Genomic DNA, 21,498 nt, shown 5'->3' with positions numbered 1-21,498 from the left:
TCCCATTAGCTATTGCATATCACCAATGCTCTGAAGCTTCCTGTTCATGTTTGATTTTCCTCATTGTTTTTAAAACTACAGAAATTGTGGCTTCTGTAGATTGAAGAGTTATATTAACAGTTATCTGGCCCAGCCCTCTCACAATACTTGAATTCACTGTATATCTGCTACCATGAGGAAACTAAGTCTCTAATTAAACAGATTCAGCAATGTGTAGTCAATCCCTTTTGTGGAAAATCAGCTTATCATTAGGCAGTTCATGCCACTGAAACAATTTATGTTACAGAATCAACAGTTTTTTTTTCCTGTTATATCTGTGACCTATTGCTTCTAATTCTGCCATAGAGAGAATGAAAAAATGGTTTAATTCTTTCCTACATAACAATCTGTAAATTCTTGAGGGAAATTATCATATCCCTTTTTCATTAATGCCCTACTGTATTTAATCACATTCATCCAACTCAATCTGTTAGAATTAATATATCAGAGTTGGATTATTTGCTGGATTGTCCTAGTACCAGGATACAAAGGGTATGTTTCCTTGATGAAGACTTATTTATCTGGACAGTATAGCAAGCAACTTGGGTATTTTTATTACTACTTTCAAATACAAGTTTAACCCCACTTTTCCAGAAAAATCCAAGAAACATGTGACATTTGATACCCTTGAGTTTCTTTCCTATCATCCAAGAATAAGAAATTAGGAAACTCTGTGCAAAATGAGCCATCTTATACACAAATATGAAACACAACAGCAGCAGGGTGAAAGGAAAGCATTTTTCAGTTGTTCATGTTTGATGTCCCATGCAGAGCTGGATATCTGAATGATGACATATATCTGCAGGGGTTTGATTATTCTTCTGTATAAATTAACTTCCATTTAAATTTTATAAAAATAAGACATGAGGCATGTTTCATTCATGCTTTCAAAACAATTACACTAAACCACTTAAGCAATATGGCATCTTGTGATGTTTCTAAATATTTAAATTGGAAATCTACAGATGACAAAACTAGCAAATAGAATTAAACTATTGTAGAGGAAATGATCCAGATGGACCATTAAGCCATTAGGAAGCTATGTAAGAAGGAAAGGGTGGGGGAAATGCAGTAGAACAAGCCTTCCCCATAATGCAACCAATTAAAATGCTAATAACAAAATTGATTTTCCCCCATAAAAAAATAAAATAAAATGCTAATAATGGTTCAGGCAACATTTAACTGGTCAAACACTCTTAAATCGGTTGAAATTTCATATACTTGTGCTAAAATACAGAGACAGACTCCTACCAATTTGAACCATACAAATGGCAAGAGAAGATTTAGTTGAAGAAAACTAAGCTACATTAATTATAACTGCAAAGTTGAATGATGAACTAATTGTATTTTAAAAGTTAGAATATAGTGGTCTGGTCAGTTTTCCTTACTAGTTTATAAGCTCAGCTCCTTTTAACATGAATACTGCCTCATTTTATTATACACCATCTAAGGAGGATGGAGAACCTTGAGAGAATATAAATATAAATCAAATAAATGCCAACTCTATTATTAACTGAATTATTTCTCTTTTCTCACAATAAAAGTTTGGCCTAATATTTCTCTCAGATCCTTGGGTTGATCCCTTTGAGTTACAGTGGCAATCAAAACACTATTAATCCCTGTCTCTGTTATGAGGCACTGACAAACACAGTTTAAAGGAGCATTTAAAGCCAAGCTTGTCAGTTACTGGTTCAGCTGTCCTTCCAAACAAGTTGCTATCATTGACCTATGACTCCATCAATTGGATCTATCTTGGTAATCAAACTTGGTAATGAAGGTTACAAGAACAGTACTCTTCAAACAATTCAGAGAACATCATTCGTGTGTATTCCAGTAACTTCCCTGAAGCAGGGATGAAACAGAAGTAGAGAGAAAAAGAGATACATAGAGGACAAATCTACAAAAAATAGAAAGAACTTAAGTGTACAGAGAGAATTACACTAGCAGTGTTTTGCATGTAGAAAATGTTCAATAGATATTTGTTAAATTATTCAATTATACTTAATTAAGCAGGTTTTAAATAATAAAACATTAACAGTACTTTAATTTTACAGTCCAATGAGGGGTCAAGACAATCTGGTGCTTGCCATGGAGGCAGAACCCTGGTGTTGTGTGTCCTCAGAGTATCACCCTAAATGACTGATGAAAGACAAAATGATTGTTTAGCACAGTTGAGGACAATGGAAAGTGCTGTTCAGGGATCTTTTCTTTTAAATAGAAAAAAATAATATAAAGACACCAGTGGAACAAAAAGGAAGTCTTCAGTGCTGAAATGATATAAATAAATACTACAGTTTATAACAGTTCATAAATGTTCTCTTTTACTTGTTCTTTGTCCTTTTCAATGAAAACGACTATGGTCCACTGTAGCACATGTGAAATAATAATGCAGAAGCAAAAGCTTGAACTTCTGCTAAAAGAAGAGCTCAAACGAAAAAATCTGTTTTGAGATTTTGGTTTAAAAAATAGAGAAATACATTTTCAGAAAAGCAACTCATAGCTCATATTCAAAAAAGGGCAAATTTGATACACTCAAAAGACTTTTCAGAACAGTAACCTCTGAAAACTATTTTGAGGTGTTGTCTTCTCTTTTCAAAATACTGATATTTGAAAGAGAAAATGTACTATATTTCAAAACATATTTTTCTTGGAAGACCTTTTGTTTATTCCATTATCTCACTCAAAATCTGTATAAAATTTATTCATTAAAATATTTAACTGAGTTACCTGGCATAACTTATAATTTGTCCATGACAAAATTTTAAAATTAAATTTAGTCAAACCCTTAGAAGTAACAATTAACAGGAAAAGGGTATGTTTTCTAGATTTATGACATCATTGGGATTTCAGGACTCAGAAGCTGGTACCTATGTACATGCATACAAACATGTATGCAGAATGTTTAGATTTTATATTACAAATTCATCTAACTAGATAAAAGGACAGGATTTCAGAAAAAAAGGCAAATCTCATCACTAAGTAGCAAAAGTGAATGAATAAATAAATGAGTCAAAGTCCATTATAATAAAATTCAAGTAACAGATTGACTAAAAAATGTCTTCCAGCCAAATAGATCATCTTGGCTTATATTCAGATCAACACTCATCTTTCTTTTCTCAGGAACCATGTTTAGAAAGCGATGTGCTGAACCTAGAAGCAGGCACATTGAAATGAATACAGGGTTACTGACAGCAAACTAAAAGGCAGCAGCATTATTTGAGTTGTCTGTTCTAGTCTGAGAAACCCAGGCATCAAAAGCTATTTAGTATAGGGGCAAATTGTCCTAACCCGTGTAGTAAAAATCTGAGGTCCTGATTTATATAATAAACACAATCTTGATTGTTTACTATTAAGGTTAAATCTTGCCCAAGAAGTTATTTATTAAATGGTCAAATGGTCAAAAAATCATACAACTGCATCTCCAAAAAGAAATATTTAAAAGTAGCTAAAGAGGTACATCAGAGTTTTGGGTACAATTCATTTATGGAAGCCATCTAATTCCCTCAAACTGTCATACGTAGTACACATATCTGTTTGACTACTCTCCTCCTGCTCACCAACTCTACCAGTTGGTACAGAAAAGTCAGCGGGATTTATTCAACTCACAAAATTGCCCTCTTTGGCCTCTCTTTCTCTTCACAAAGTTGTGCCCTCTTTAGCAGAGTGTCAATAAAGCCAAGCGCCACCTGTGCCACTGCTTTAGAAAGGAGAATTTAATTTGTAAACACCCATTGATTTGTTTCCAGTCAATAGGGTAGACTGAGCTGACACAGCAGGGCACACTCGAACCCCATTCTACATCACCTCCCACCCACATCACAATAATTTTGAGATATATAACTGAGTTTGACATCAAGAGAGGGAAATCTCAGGGTGTCAGAAATGAAAAAAGAAACCAAGCCAGAAGAAGAAATAGAATAAAACTAAGATTTGGATCAGAATCAGATATACACAGCGGGGCTTGTGGTTCTGCAGATCTGTCTTTCCCACAGAAGGAGATTCGGGTGCTCTGTCCCACGTATACACACAGCAGGAACTAGGCTTCCAAGGGCAAATTAGTTACGTTTCCTCCAGACACAGGACTCCTGTCCTTGGTTGTAGTGTTTGACAGCACACTACCCACAAAGTGAAGGGCCCTGAAACCAAAACTTCTTAAAAATGGCTTTATAACCAGAAAAACCTCAAGATAAACAGAACAGGTAAACATGTATCAGTTTTGTGGGAATATGTAAACAGGGCCTGAGCACATGAAATATTCACCAGAACATCTTAACTCTGAGCATATTTCATAACTCGGCAGTTCGACTTCTCTTGGAAAACCTACACATGCTTATCACGAGACACATAAGGAAGTGTCTTAAAATATTGTAAAAAGCGGAACTCTGGAAACAAGGCAAATGTTTATCATTGGGAGATTGGGTAAATAATTGTATTATATTCAGGCAGTGATATTCATGAATAAGTTAACATGCATACTTAGAGTTTGTGCATATTTTCCTATGTATATTTCAGGCGAAATTTAATTGTAATATTGAGTAAACTAGAATTTTAATTTTGGTACATTTAGTGATATAGAATTCTATTATTTTCTGTTGACCAATCATGATACAGTTATTGTATCAAACAAAATCATAATAGTAGAAGACATTTATCAGTTTTAACAATCAATAGCCAGACAAAAAAATAAAAATCATTACAATTGCAAGCTATAATGGAAGCATATATAACCTAACAATATAAAATAATTACATACAATTTGAGGAATTAAGTAGAGTGATGTGGTAAGTGGAAGTGCATACATGCACTTAAACCCAGAACAATTAAGAAAATGATAACAGGATCATACATATCAAAACTATAATTTTCTATATTGATATTGAGAAATATTAAAAATACTATTGAGTAAAAAAATGCAATGTAGTGCAATAGATACAATTTATGTTAACTTCAACAAGTGACCCAAAGAAGAATATGATAGTATATACTTTTTGCGTATGTATATATGCATGCATGTATATGCTTGTGTGTATATATATTCTGTTCATGGGGTTCTCACAGCAAGAATACTGGAGTGGTTTGCCATTCCCTCCTCTAGTGGACCACATTTTGTTAGAACTCTTTACTCTGACCCGTCCGTTTTGGGAGGCCCTGCATGGCATGGCTCATGGCTTCACTGAGTTCATAGCCCCTTTTCCATGGCAAGGTTGTGATCCATGAAGGTGTGTCCTTTTCATCATAGGGGACTGGAATGCAAAAGTAGAAAGTCAGGAGATACCTGGAATAACAGGCAAGTTTGGCTTGGAGTACAAAATGAAGCAGGGCAAAGCCTAACAGAGTTTTGCCAAGAGAGCACACTGATCATAGCAAACACCCTTTTCCAACAACACAAGAGACAATTCTACACATGGACATCATCAAATGGTCAATACTAAAATAAGATTGATTATATTATTTGCATCCAAAGATGAAGAAGCTCTATACAGTTAGCAAAACCAAGACCTGGAACTGACTGTGGCTCAGATCATCAACTCCTTATTGCAATTTCAGGCTTCAGTTGAAGAAAGTAGGGAAAATAGCTAGGCCATTCAGTTATGACCTAAATAAAACCTCTTATGATTATACAGTGGAGATGACAAATAGATTCAAGGTATTACTTCTTGTAGAGTGCCTGAAGAACTATGGATGGAGGTTCATAACATTGTGCAGGAGGCAATGACCAAAAACATCCCAAAGAAAAAGAAATGCAAGAAGGCAAAGTAGGTGTTTAAGGAGGCTTTACAAGTATCTGAGGAAAGAAGAGAAGCAAACGACAAAGGAGAAAGGGAGAGATATACCCAACTGAACACAGATTTCCAGAGAATAGCAAGGTGAGATAAGAAGGCCTTCCTAAATGAACAATGCAGAGAAATAGAGGAAAATAATAGACTGGGAAAGACTAGAGATCTCTTCAAGAAAATTGGAGAGATCAAGGGGACATTTCATGCACAATGGGCATGATAAAGGACAGAAACAGCAAGGACCTAACAGAAGCAGAAGAGATTAAGAACAAGTGGCAGTAATATACAGAACTATACAAAAAAGTCCTTACTGACCCAGATATCCATTATTGTGTGGTCACTCACCTAGACCCAGAGATCCTGGAGTGTGAAGTCAAGTGGCCTTAGGAAGTATCACTATGAACAAAGCTAGGGGAGATGATGGAATTCCAGCTAAGTTATTTCAAATCCTAAAAGATGATGGCATCAACTTGAAAAACTCAACAGTAGCCACAGGGTTGGACAGGTCATTTTCATTCCAATCCCAAAGAAAGGCAATGCCAAAGGATGATTAAATTATCATACACTTTGGCTCATTTCACATGCTAATAAGGTTATGCTCAAAATCCTTCAAGCTAGACTTCAGCAGTATGTGAATCGAGAACTCCCAGATGTACAAGCTGGGTTTAGAAAAGGCAAAGGAATCAGAGATCAAATTGCAAACATTTGTTGGATCATGGAGAAAGCAAGGGAGTTCCAGGAAAATATCTACTTCTGCCTCATTGACTACATGAAAGCCTTTGGCCATATGGATCACAACAAACTATGGAAAATTCTTAAAGAAATGGGAATACCAGACTACATTACCTGCCTCCTGAAAATCCTGTATGCAGGTCAAGAAGCAAGTTAAAACCTTACATAGAACAAATGACTGGTTCAAAATTGAGAAAAGAGTATGACAAGGCTATATATGGTCACTCTGTTTATTCAACTTTTATGCAGACTATATCAAGATATGCAGGCTGGATGAATCACAAGCTGGAATCAAGATTGCCAGGAGAAATATTGAAAGCCTCAGATATGCAGATGATACCACCCTAATGGCAGAAAGCAAAAAGGAACTAAAGAACCTTTTGATGAAGGTGAAAGAGGAGAGTGAAAATGCTGGCTTAAAACTCGACATTTAAAAAACTAAAATCATGGCATTTGGCCCCATCACAGGTTTTATTTTCTTGGGCTCCAAAATTACTGCAGATTGTGACTGCAACCGTAAAATTCAGACACTTGCTCCTTTGAAGGAATGATATGACAAAACTAGACAGTGTATTAAAAAGCAGAGACATCACTTTGCCAACAAAGGTCTGTCTAGTCAAAGCTATGGTTTTTCCAATAGTCATGTACGGATGTGAAAGTTGGACCATAAAGAAGGCTGAGCATCAAAGAATCGATGCTTTCAAACTGTGTTGCTGGAGAAGACTCTTGACAGTCCCTTGGACAGCCAGGAGATAAAACCAGTCAATCCTAAAGTAAACCAATCATGAATATTCATTGGAAGGACTGATGCTGAAGCTGGAGCTCCAATACTTTGGCCACCTGATGGGAAGAACTGACTCATTGGAAATGACCCTGATGCTGGGAAAGATTGAAGGCAGGAGGAGAAGGGGATGACAGAGGATGAGATGGTTGGATGGCATCACTGATTCAAGCAACATGAATGAGCAAACTCTGGGAGCTAGTGAAAGACAGGGAAGCCTAACATGCTGTAATCCATGGGGTCACATAGAGTCGGACACAACTTAGTGGCTGAACAATAACATATGTATTCTAGAATGATACATATCTGGTATATCTATAAACCACCATATTTGCATGTGATGGTTGTCATGGGGAGGTGGTATAAATAGAAATGTGAGGAATCTCAACTTGATCTGAAATATTCTACTGTTTTATAACAAAGTATCTGAATCAAAATGACAAATACTATCATTCATTAATTTTTTCAGGTAAGTTGGATTTTGCTATTTATTTCTGTGTACTTTTCTAGTTTTTAAACCTTGCAAAATTTAAAATTAGCTTGCAATTCAGAGATTCTTTATCTAGCCTCAGGATATATAATAAGGCCACCAAGTTGAACCCTGTAACCTCAATTAATTAACAGCTTCACTAGTATATTGGGGCATATGAGATCACAGTAAGTTGATATCAGAAAATTACTTAAAATGGAAGTAAGAGTCTTCCAAAAGAATGTGTTTTAAATTCAGTCAACATTCATCCTGCATCATGTATCCATTTTTTGTATCTCAGTGTATTCTGTAATAATGATCCACAGTCTTGTAGTTTCAAATAGTATAACAAAACATTCCACATTTAATAAGGAAAATGAGCTCAACTGAAACATCCCCAGCATCAGGACAAATCAAAAAGAGAAGTTTAGGATTTTTCCCAATTCATTAGAAATCTCAATTAACCAGAATGCCCCATACCCTAAGTATTATCATCTTGAATGTAGATTTTATAGTTGGAAATAAATCTGCAGGGGGTGTATGTTTAAGCTGGTGCAAGCATTCCAGGGGCATTCATTTCCTTATGCATAATTAATATGCTAATTATAAATGGGTCATTTATCCATAGAAGTCAGTTCCTCAGTTCCTCTATTTGGTAACAATTTGCTAGTCATGAGTTTAAAGTTTTTTTTTTTTTTAATGTACTGGAAAGTAATAAAACTCTATTTCATTAAGAATTGTATTTAATTCAGAATTTGTACAAATCCAGCTGTTCCTTTAACTCTCTTTATTTATATTCATGTTTTCCTCAATTCAGATGCAAGTATGGATGCAGACCCTATTCTATTTTACTGAGGTTCTAGTGATATCTAAATTATATAGTACTGAAATGATTTCAATGTTTCTGGTATTTTAATGATATTTCAATAATATATCAATGATTTCAGTGATATTTCAGTAGCATTTTTGAATCTCTACACCTAGGCTTTTATGTTTCACAGAGCAGTAAGTTTATCATTTCTTTAGGTAAGATGCAATCTACATAAACATTGAATACTTTTAAGACTAGCATTTAGAACAAATCTAGGTTTACAACAACATGAAAAGACCAGTACAGAGATTTCCCGTATAATCCTTGTCCCCACATCTCCCATTAATCAACATCACTCACCAGCATGGTACATTTTTTATCAGGGACAAACCTACATTGATACATCATAATCCACAATCCATAATCATGGACTTATAGTTTATGTTTAAGATAAACCATAGTTTATCTTACTTTGCCCTTGTTGTACATTTTACTGTTTGAATACATGTATAATGGCACAAATCCATTATTAAAATATTATACCGAGTATTTTCACTGTCATTAAAATGCTCTGTGTTCTGCTTTTCCATCTTCACCCCCCCCACACACACATATACTCTTGGTAACCACTGATACTTTTGTCTCCATAGTTTTTCCCTTTCCAAAATGTGATAAAATTGGAATTATACAGTATGTAGCCTTTTCAGATTGCCTTTTTTTTCACATGTTCTGTGCTGTGATTAGTCTCTCAGTTATGTCTGACTCTTTGCAACCCCATGGGCTATAGCTTGCCAGGCTGCTCTGTCCATGGGCATTTTCCAGGCAAGAATACTGGAGTGGTTTGCCATGCCCTCCTCCAGGGAATCTTCCCAATCCAGAGATCAAACCAAGGTCTCCCGCATTGCAAGTGGATTCTTTACCATCTGAGCCATCAAGGAAGCCCATTTAGGTTTCTTCCGTGTCTTTTTATTGGTTGACAGGTAATTTGTTTTTTGCACTGAATAATACTGCACTGTTTGTATGTACCATAGTTTATCCATTCACCTTCTGAAAGACATCTTGGTTGCTTCCATGTTTCAGCAATTGTGAATAAAGCTGCTGTCAGCATCCATCTGCAGGTTGTTGTGTAGACATGAGTTTTCAATTCCTTTGGGTAAATACCAAGGAGTAGGATGGCTCAATTGTATAGTAAGAGTATGTTTAGTTTTGTTAGAAATCAACAAATTGTCTTCCAACCTGGCCATCCTGTGTTTTTTATTTTTTGATTTTTTTTTTCATTTTCACAGAAGAATGAGAGTTTGTGTTGCTTCACATCTTCACCAGCCTTTAGTGCCATCAGTTTTCTGGATTTTTGCCATTCTAATTGGTGTGTAGTGGTATTTCATTGTGGCTTAATTATCATTGCACTGATGACCTCTGATGTGGAGCTTCTTTTCATATGTTTATTGCCATCTGTGTATCTTCTTTGGTGAGATGTCTCTTAATATCTTGGGTGCATCTTTTAAATTGGGTTGTTTGTTTTCTTATTGTTGAGTTTTGAGGAATGTTGTGTATTTTAGATAATAGTCTTTTATCATATATGTCTTTTGTAAATATTTATTCCCAGTCTATGGCTTGTCTTCTCATTCTCTTGGCATTATCGTTTACAGAGCAGAAGTATTTAATTTTAATGAAGTCTGCCTTATTCATTATTTCTTTCATGGATCGTGCCTTTGGTATTGTGTCTAAAAAGATATCACTACACCCAAGGTCATCTAGATTTTCTCCTGATGTTATCTTATATAACCTTTCTAGTTTTTCATTTTATATTTAGATCTGTGATCCATTTTAAATTATTTTTGTGAAATGTCTGAGGTCTGTATCTAGATTCATTTTTTTTTTAATGGGAATATTCCAATGTTCCAGCAACATTTGTTGAAAAGGCTGTCTTTGCTCCATTGTATTGTCTTTACTAATTCATCAAAGATCAGTTGACTATATTTATTAGGGCCTATTTCTAGGCTCTCTATTCTGAATTTATCTTTTAAGGAAAAAATAAGACCTATATTAGGTTGTCGACATTTTTTTTTTAATCTCTTTTTTTGGTCAAATTTTTTGGATCAGATAATAACATGAGAGAAGCATACTGAGTATCACCATCATTTCACAAAAGAAATAATTTTAACATCTAAAGAATAGGAAAGGCATGTAGTGTCAGAAACAAAACAATACATTAAATTGAGTAATTTTAGTTTTATGTGAAAAAACATTACATTATCCTTGCTCTTCTGATTTCACTTCCAGTCAGTGAAAGCTTCATTATTCTCATGTTTTGGACTTTATGGTTTATGAGTTTTTCCTGGTTTCTAACACATTATGAAGAAATTGAGGCCTTTAGTGGTTAACTATTCATATGTGTAGGTTTCAAATTAATCCTTCTCACATATGTTGCTGCATCTTAAATATTTTTAGAAAATTCTAAGAATGAAAACAAATGAGTGGCCATGATGAAATCTCAGTGCAGGTACTGACAAAGATGGTATAGCTGATTCACAAAGGATATGCTCATTATAGAATATATTGAGGTCAATATTTCTGTTATCCTCATTGCTCCTTTTTAGGAACATGACAGCTAGCTTCATTCACTGTCTATCCCCACATTTGCCCAAACCAACAGTAAAGGCCTGGAAAAGTTAAGCACTCAGCTGAAATTAAACCTCTGTTAGCTCATATGAACACAAAAATTGGTTATCTATATGGTAAGAATAGCCAATTTACAAAACGCACAACTTTGTTCCTTACATAGCTAACAAATCTTAATGATTCCATACTTTATGGAATCAGTCAAAAATGATTCATATTTTATTTGAGTTTTAAATTTTATGCTGAATGAAGAGAATCAATTAACTAAGTGTTTTCAAAGATTTCCATGTGTTTAAGAAATCTGTCTTTAAGCATGAACATTGCCTTTTTTATTCCTCAACACAGAGGAAAAAACAAAAGTGTAAGAACCACACATATCTATATCCCTGGAATTTTTGGGGCTGTCTTGAAAGCTCACGACTTCTACTGTATAACATTTTTAGCTTACAATGTATTTTTCAAGATGTAACCCCACCATAAATTGAAGAAGGAAAATTACCAAGCAGCATTTGAAATCAAAGAATAGCCTGTGTGCATCCCAAAGGGTCACAGATTTTTTTTGAAATTTGGTTTAGGAAATTCTAAACAGTAGTCTAGGAAACTCATTAAGGATTCAGCTATATAATCTCAAAACTGCCCCCTCTCATCTTCCTTACTAAAATATTAGACTGTCTGGTTCAGGATTTTATCTTTTTTTTTTTTTTCAGGGTACAAGTATATAGTGAAGAAAGTAACAACTATCCTTTATGATACTAAGGGCTAGAAAACTCCTGACAATAATTTCTTATTTTCCTGAATAACTGCTTTTGAAGAATTTGTCTGGACCTGATGTTTATATTTTTGCCTCTAAGGGTAATGAGCACTATATAGACTGTCTACACTTTACTATGGTTTGACTTAAGATTTTTTGACTTTCAGTTCAGTCCAGTAAATCAGTCATGTCCGACTCTTTGGACCCCATGGACTGCAGCACATCAGGCTTCCCTGTCCATCACCAACTCCCGGAGCTTGCTCAAACTCATGTCCATTGAGTCAGTGATGCCATCCAACCATCTCATCCTCTGTAGTCTCCTCCTGCCTTAATTCTTTCCCAGCATCAGGGTCTTTTCCAGTGAGTCAGTTCTTCGAATCAGGTAGTTTTGTTTTTGTTTTTTGCTTTTTTACTTTTTTTTAACTTTAGGATGGTGCAAAAGTGATACACATTCAGTAGAAAACATAATTCAAATTTTGATTTTTTTCCCCCAGGCTAGTGATATTCTCTCATGTTGCTGGGCAGCACAGTGAGCCACACTTCCCAGTCAGTCACATGATCTTGAGAATGAACAACCTACACAAAACTCTTATATACATATTCATTTCAGATCAGTCACTCAGTCATGTCTGACTCTTTGTGACCGCATGGACTGCAGCACGCCAGGCTTTCCTGTCCATCAACAACACCTAAAGCTTGCTCAAACTCATGTCCATCGAGTTGGTGATGCCATCCAACCATCTCATCCTCTGTCATCCCCTTTTCCTGCCTTCAATCTTTCCCAGCATCAGGGTAGTTTCTGATGAGTCAGTTCTTCACATAAGGTGACAAAATATTGGAGCTTCAGCTTAAGTGTCAGTCCTTCCAATGAATATTCAGAACTGATTTCCTTTAGGATTAACTGGTTTGATCTCCTTGCAGTCCAAGGTCCAAGGGACTCTCAAGAGTCTTCCCCAACACCACAGTTCAAAAGCATCAATTCTTCGGTGCTCAACTTTCTTTATGTTCCAACTCTCACATCCATACATGACTACTGGAAAAACCATAGCTTTGACTATATGGGGCTTCCCTGATAGCTCAGTTGGTAAAGAATCTGCCTGAAATGCAGGAGACACCGGTTCAATTCCTGGGTCGGGAAGATCTGCTAGAGAAGAGACAGGCTACCCAGTCCAGTATTCTGACCTGGAGAATTCATTCCATGGACTCTATAGTCCATGGGGTCGCAAAGAGTCGGACACGGCTGAGCAACTTTCACTTTTCACTTTTGACTATATGGACCTTTGTTGGCAAAGTAATGTCTCTGCTTTTTAATATGCTGTCTAAGTTGGTCACAACTCTTCTCCCAAGAGCAAACATCTTTTAATTTCATGGCTGCAGTCACCATCTGCAGTCATTTTGGAGCCCAGGAAAATTACATCTGTGACTGTTTCCATTGTTCCCCCATCTATTTGCCATGAAGTGATGGGAACGGATGCCATGATCTTAGTTTTTGAATGTTGAGTTTTAAACCAGCTTTTTCACTCTCTCCTTTCACTTTCATCAAGAGGTTCTTTAGTTCCTCTTTGCTTTCACTATAAGGGTGGTGCCATCTGCATATCTGAGGTTATTGACATTTCTCCCAGCAATCTTGATTCCAGCTTGTGCTTCATCCAGCCCAGCATTTCACATGATGTACTCTACATAGAAGGTAAACAAGCAGGGTGACAATATACAGCCTTGACATACCCCTTTCCCAATTTGGAATAGTCCGTTTTTCCATGTCTGGTTTAACCTGTTGCTTCTTGACCTGCATACAGATTTCTCAGGCAGCATATAATGTTGCCTGGTATTCCCATCTCTTAAAGAATTTTCCACAGTGTGTTGTGATCCACACAGTCAAAGGCTTTGGTGTAGTCAATAAAGCAGAAGTATGTGTTTTTCTGGCACTTTCTGCTTTTTATATGATACAACAGATGTTAGCAATTTGATCTCTGATTCCTCTGTCTTTTCTAAATCCAGCTTGAACATCAGGAAGTTCTTAGTTCATGTACTGTCAAAGCTTAGTTTGGAGAATTTTGAGCATTATTTTGCTAGAGTGTGAGATGAGTACAATTGTGTGGTAGTTTGAACATTCTTTGGCATCGCCTTTCTTTTGGATTGGAATGAAAACTGACCTTTTCAAGTCCTGTGGCCACTGCTGAGTTTTCCAAATTTGCTGGCATATTAAGTGCAGCACTTTCACAGAATTATCTTTTAGGATTTGAAATAGCTCAGATGGGGTTCCATCACTTCTACTAGTTTTGTTCATAGTGATGCTTCCTAAGGCACACTTGATTTCACATTCCAGGATGTCTGGCTCTAGGTGTGTGATCACACTGTCATGCTTATATGGGTCATTAAGATATTTTTTGTATAGTTCTTCTATGTATTCTTGCCACCTCTTCTTCATATCTTCTGCCTCATACCATTTCTGTCCTTTATTGTTCCCATCTTTGCATGAAATGTTCCCTTGGTATCTCTAATTTTCTTGAAGAGATCTCTACTCTTTCCCACTCTATTCCTTCCCTCTATTTATTTGCATTGATCACTGAGGAAGGCTTTCTTATCTCTCCTTATCTCTCCTCTCCTTTTCCTTTTCTTATCTCTCCTTATCTCCCAAAGAGTTTCCTTTGGAACTCTGCATTCAGATGGGTATATCTTTCCTTTCCTCCTTTGCCTTTTGTTTCTCTTCTTTTCTCAGCTATTTGTAAGGCCTCCTCAGATAACCATTTTGCCTTTTTGCATTTCTTTCTCCTGATGATGGTCTTGATCACTGCCTCCTGTACAAGGTCAGAAACCTCCGTCCATTGTTCTTCAGGTACTTGTCTATCAAATCTAATCCCTTGATTCTGTTTGTTACTTCCAGGGTATAATCATTAGGGATTTGATTTAGGTCATACATGAATGGTCTAGTGGTTTCCTTACTTTCTTCAATTTAAGTCTGAATTTTACAATAAGGAGTTTATGATCTGAGCCACAGTCAGCTCCCAGTCTTTTTTTTTTTTTTTTGCTCACTCTATATAGCCTCTCCATCTTCGGCTGCAAAGTATATAATCAATCTAATTTTGATATTGACCATCTGGTGATGTCCATGTGTAGAGTCATCTCTTGTGTTGTTGGAAGAGGGTTTTGCTATGACCAGTGCATTCTCTTGGCAAAACTATGTTAGCCTTTGCCCTGCTTCATTTTGTATTCCAAGGCCAAACTTAACTGTTACTCAGGTATCTCTTGACTTCCTACTTTTGCATTCCAGTCCCCTATGATGAAAATGGTATCTTTTTTTGGTGTTAGTCTCAGAAGGTCTTTTAGGTCTTCATGGAACCATTCAACTTCAGCTTCTTCAGCAGTAGTGGTTGTGGCATAGACCTGGATTGCTGTGATATTGAATGGTTTACCTTGGAAATGAACAGAGATCATTATGCTGTTTTTGAGATTGCATCCAAGTACTGTGTTTCAGACTCTTTGTTGACTCTGAGGGCTGCTCAATTTCTTCTAAGAGATTTTTGCCCACAATAGTAGATATAATGGTCATCTGAATTAAATTCGCCTATTCCAGTCCATTTTAGTTCACTGATTTCTAAAATATCGATGTTCACTCTGGCCATATCCTGTTTGACCACTTTCAATTTACCTTGATTCATGGACGTAACATTCTAGGTTCTAATGCAATACTGTTCTTTACAGCACTGGACTTTACTTCCATCACCAGTCACATTAACAACTGGGCGTTGTTTTTGCTTTGGCTCCATCTCTTCATTCTTTCTGGAGTTTTTTCTCCTCTCTTCTCCAGTAGCATATTGGGCACCCACCAACCTGGGGAGTTCATTTTTCAACGTGATGTCTTTTTCCATTTTATACCTAGACAAGCATTCTGTTTTTCATTTCAGTATGGTATTCTGTAAGTTACATGAGGTAGTCAAGACTTTATTATAAAATAGGCTTTATATTAGATGATTTTGCTCAACTGTAGGCAAATGTATCTGTTCTGAGCATGTTTTATGTAGGCTAGGCTAAGGTATGGTGTTTGGGTAGGTTAAGTGTACTAGATGTGTTTTGGACTTATGATGTTTTAACTTACAGTGAATTTTTTGATATGTAACCTTATCATAAACCAAGGAAAATCTGTACATTTTCTAGTATATGTAAGCAAGAAGTACCCTATTTTATTTGCTCCAAATTTATATTCTTCTGAGTATGAAAATCCTTTCCTAGTATAGTAATACCCAGTGTCTAAATCTTTTCCACCCACTTTGTTTGCAGGTACTGCTTTTGGCACTTTATATTTACTACCTTCAGTCCTCACAATGATATTGATAATAGCGAGGGATTTATTCAATGCCTATGTGCTTTTTGTGATTTTTTAAAATGAAATGACTATTATTGTAATTCTGACTACAACCACTATTATGAGGAATCTGAGTCTCAGAGAGGTTAAATAACTTGCTCAGTATCTCATAGTTATTAAGTACAGGAGTGAAGATTAAAGCCCAGGTTTGTCTGAACTCAAAGCCTTGGCTCTTCCCATGATTTTACAGTCATGTAATAGACTGGGAAAAAAAGTCCAATCATGTTTTATGCCCTAGCACCACATTTAAGACTTCTATGATCTTGAATTTGTTAACTTCTCTGAGCGTAAGTTGTTTCCTTTTTAAAAATTGAGTAGAAGGTTGAATCAAATGAGATACTGTGTATAAAGCACAGAATACTAAAGTATAGAGCAACTATAAATTAAGGGGACAATGAAGAGTATAGAGACTGCCTAAAGCAGTATCTGACACACATAAGGTACTTATTATATGTTGGGAGGAAGGAAGAAAGAGCATAAAGGAGAAAGAATGAAACAAAGTAAATATTAATATTAAGTCACTCGAGCATTGATATAAGACAATACTGAATTCAAATGTGGTGATCAGTTGCTAGCTCTGTGACCTTAACTAATTAGAGTATTGTTTTCTCATGTGCAAGATTATATAAGAATTTATTATGATTAGGGAGAATATATATAATATATGTAGCATGGTATCTTGCAAGCACTAAGAGCTCACTAAGGACAAGAGACTAACTTGTTGGATATGGCCTTCTGACATAAAAAGTGTCCTGTTATTACAGCCTGAAAAGTGGTGGTGGTTTGTTTATGAATATGACATGATTTGGAATAGCCAATATTATTTATATTAGTAATAGTGGTGTTAGTATTATTCACATGCAAGTGAAAGTCACTCAATTGTGTCCAACTTTTTGTGATCCCATGGACTCTAGCTCACCAGGCTCCTCTGTCCATGGGATTCCCCAGGCAACAGTACTGGAGTGGGTAGCCATTCCCTTCTCCAGGAGATCTTCCTGACCCAGGGATTGAACCAAGGTCTCTTGCATTGAAGGTAGATTCTTTATTGTCTGAGCCAACAGGGAAGCCCAGAATTATTCATATATTCATTCAAAATTAATTAAGTCCCTACTCTCTCTGAGTACTGTATAAAGTATTGTGATTAAAAGATAGTAAAATAAGTTATTGACACTCAAAAGCTTAGAGATGATTATTAATATTCCTAGAAAAAGAAATAGAATCTGGAAAGACGCGTACCAGAACACCAAAGCTACATGCCAAATATATGAACTTAACTCTGTAAAACTGAACTAAGATCTTATTGGCTGAATCTCTTCTTTCTCTCTTGCTTCCAGAGGTAAATCCACCACTCTTGAGCACAACCTCTGTCATTCTATTCTTGCTTTTAATCTTTCTGGATGAGATAATATTTTAACAGGAAAAAAGTATATGTGAGGTCTTAAGAATTGTGTTCAAGAGACAAAGATTCAGGTAACCCTTACAGAATGTTCACGATAAGAGATAGTCAGGGAAAAAAAAAAAAGAGAGAGATAGTCAGGGGATAATAAAGACAAAAAGCCACCAGGTTGTTAAAAATTTCCTGGCAGTAATAGTGATTGATCCTGATCGGAGTCAAAAAATATTTATCCTGAAGGAATCATGAGTTGTTTTATGGTAAGAATCTGATAAGAAGATTTGTAACTTAGCCGGACCATATGGGGCTTTCCTGGGACAGGCCTCTTCCCTATGTCCTCTGCTGTAGCTTTTCTCTGAAGTACCCAGGTAATAGTATCTACAGCAGATTTCCTGAGTTTTTCAGATGCTAAAAATCCACCATCAAATGGAAGAAATTAACTACTTGATGATCCTGAGCACACAGCCCCTAGGCCTAGTGACCCCTAAATTTGGATAATGTTAACCCATGTGACCTCCCATCAACCAGCCAGGCTACTGGGCTTGAGCTGATCACACACCCTACGACCCACCTCCCTCTGAGTGGGGTAATTGAATACTATTCTTCCATATGCCATTAGTGATGTTCGATTACAGAAGAAAAGGAAAGGAAAGTTTTGTGCCTGGGATAAATTTCCAAGTATGCCTTGGATTTGAGTGATCTTACCAGTCTACAGCATTGCATTTCACTTGGCTGGGAACCAAAATTCTAGGATTCTATGGCTTAACTAAAACACAATTTTAAGCAATGTGATTATATAGGCAATTTACTCTATGGCCTTGCTGAAGCCCGGTAATGCTATGTTTTTCCATTATTATATTACAGGGACTATACTGAGTGCATTACTTTTGTTATTATATTTAATCTTCAAAATAACCCCACAAGATAGGTATGGTTATGGTTATTATTCTGCAGATAAAGGACTTGAGTCCCAGAATAATATCAAGAAATATATCAGTGTAGGAGAAAAACACTAAAATGAGAGTAACCAAACCCACACTCAAGTCCTAATCCCCTCTTAATATTTGACCTTGGACAAATTTTATCCTGACTATAGCCTTCTCATAAAATGAGAGTTGTCTCTATCTTTTCTTCTCACCCTAAAATTATAATTAATTGCTCTGTGTTCAGAGGAATCAGAATGAATTAAATATTTGCAGGGTACTTTTGGTAAATTAACTCTTTTCTGACTCCACTTTATATAAGACTTCAGTAAAATTCTCTAATAAGAAATGAGGATAGACATGATCTCTATGAAGAGCTGTAGACCACAAAATTCAGATTGTCACAGAGAAGAAGTCAATTTGGAATCCATATCTGAAACTGATTTCTGTGAGTCACATCCAGAGCATACCCAACCTACTACATTTTCATATTTTATAAAAAATTAATATTTTTATTCTTTTTAGTGCTTTTGCATGGACTTGTTTAATTTTCTACCTGTAAAGCATCAGGACACCTGTGGCTCTTTAAAAGCTTATACTAAAAATTGATCCTCTGTCAAAGTACTTTTGCCCCTTCCCATGATAAGATTCCATTGTCTACTGGTGTTGCATTAAATTAATCCATTTAAATATAAATAAAGTATGTATAAGTGTGAAACTTCAGACTACATGTTCATCTATACTAAATGCAAGTTGTAGGCATAATTAGTTTGTGCTAAAATTCACAAATAAAATGAGTTAAAAGTTACTGTAAAGATGAAGACTTTTCTCATTTGCCTGGACTTCATAAAAATTGTCTGACATTAATAAGATCTATGCCCTCAAGACCCCAAATAACAGTATTTCCTTCAGGTCAGAAACTTCTCTGTAAGTTGTAAAGCAGACCCTAGCGTATATTTTTGAGGAAATTTAAAGGTAATTAATTAGTCGCTAGGGTTTCTCAATGTAACAGAACACTGAACTATCATGTCAGAGGGTGCCTTTTTGGTTCACTAACCCTGGAGAATATGTTAGTTGAAGAAGAAAACAATTAGCACTTTTAAAGCACAGGGGAAAAGACTAAACAAAAGTTGCCCAAAGACAACAGGTAACAGACGTATGTGGACCAGAGAAGGCAGTAGCCATGGGGAATAATCTGTAGTTTTTTGTTTTTTTTTTTTTAAATCTGTAGTTTTATTCAAGCAAAGTGTATTATATACAAGGCAGGTCACTCTCTATTTTATTTTATTTTTTTTTCGGGGGAGGGGTCATGCTGGGTCTTCACTGCTGTGTGGGCCTTTCTCTGGTTGCAGCGCATGGACGTCTCGTCGTGACAGTTTCTCTCATTGCAGAGCACAGGCACTAGGTGCATGGGCTTCTGTAGCTGTGGCATGTGGGCTCTAGACAGCTCAATAATTGTGGTGGCTCCATGGCATGTGGAATCTTCCTGGATCGGGGATCGAATCTGTGTCTTCTGCAATGCAGGTCTTACCTGCGTACTTATATGCTGATAATCACTCATAGTCTCCGGCTCTTGTAAGCATGCTCTTGTAAACAAAGTATATTCAGTTCAGTGGTTCTTTGTTAAAGACAAGTAAGGATCGCCCCTCATTATGTTCTCAAAACTTCTGGTGATGTGTGCATTTGGAGCTGTTCTTTGCTCCATATTTGAAGTAACAGTAGACAAGTGTCCTTATAGAGCTTTGTGAGTAAATAAATAAATACAGTCATGCTGGTGTAAAGTTGATAAGCTGTCCACATCCGACTCTTTTTTGTGTAGATTAATGATATTTGAAAGGAAATTAATTCAACCAATGATCCCAATTTGTGATTCAAAAGGCAAACGATAGAAGGTAACATATTTCACATGTGGCATGAAAAGTAAAGATTTAGACACAAATGGATTGCACTGCATTTATCAAGGAAATAACTTGTTCTGTCATACATGTCAAAGAAAGTGGGGAGAAAGTTGTCTTTATTTTGCTATTATTTGAGAACTATTTGAAAGCTATTGAAGGGTATTTTTTTTTAAGAAAACAGCAGACAGTATTCTCAAGAATGAACACTTCACATCTAAATTGACTTACATATATACAGAACAATTTTATTTCTCCATTTAAATATCTACCTAACTGTGATTCTAAAAAGTGAATGTTCTAAATATTCTACATGCAGCACTTTCACACTAAAACACATTCAGGGCACTTGTGACAAGAAAATAGTGTAATATTTTAGGCTAGCTAAATTGTATAATGCAGAAAAATTCTGGGTAGGAAGCATGACAAAGGAGTTCTTATAGAGAAATCACAACATGTTCTAACTTTGCAGGCTTCCTTGAATATTCTGAGAGAAGTTTAGATGCACAGTAAAATGATGCGATCAGAGCATCTATCAAGCGAGAAGGTATTTGTGCCTTGAAAATGCATTTACCTTTGTAAGCCAGATTTTGATATGATCTTGATGTAGTTGTTGATGATAGAAAACAGACCATTCTGAATGACTCCACAAGAGGACATGCTACTGAGAAAAGATCAATACACATGACCACAAGAGCCATTTATTGACAGAAAAAAATTTGAATATTCTCAAAACCAAGGATACAATTTATTTCAATCATCATTTCACTCTAACCCATGTAAACAATTTATAGTTCACTATCTATATATGCATGATACAAAACCCAATCTGTGTCTAAAGATTAATAATGGTAACTAGCAATGCCATTTTAATATTTTCTTAAATATTCTTTCAATTTTAGGTTCAAATATAATTATGCCTTGGTAATTATTAGAATGACT

The sequence above is a fragment of the Cervus canadensis genome, chromosome X (genome assembly GCF_019320065.1).
Source record: "Cervus canadensis isolate Bull #8, Minnesota chromosome X, ASM1932006v1, whole genome shotgun sequence".
Lineage (NCBI taxonomy): Eukaryota > Metazoa > Chordata > Mammalia > Artiodactyla > Cervidae > Cervus > Cervus canadensis.
The sequence above is the reverse complement of the archived record's forward strand: the minus strand, read 5'-3'. Positions refer to the sequence as shown.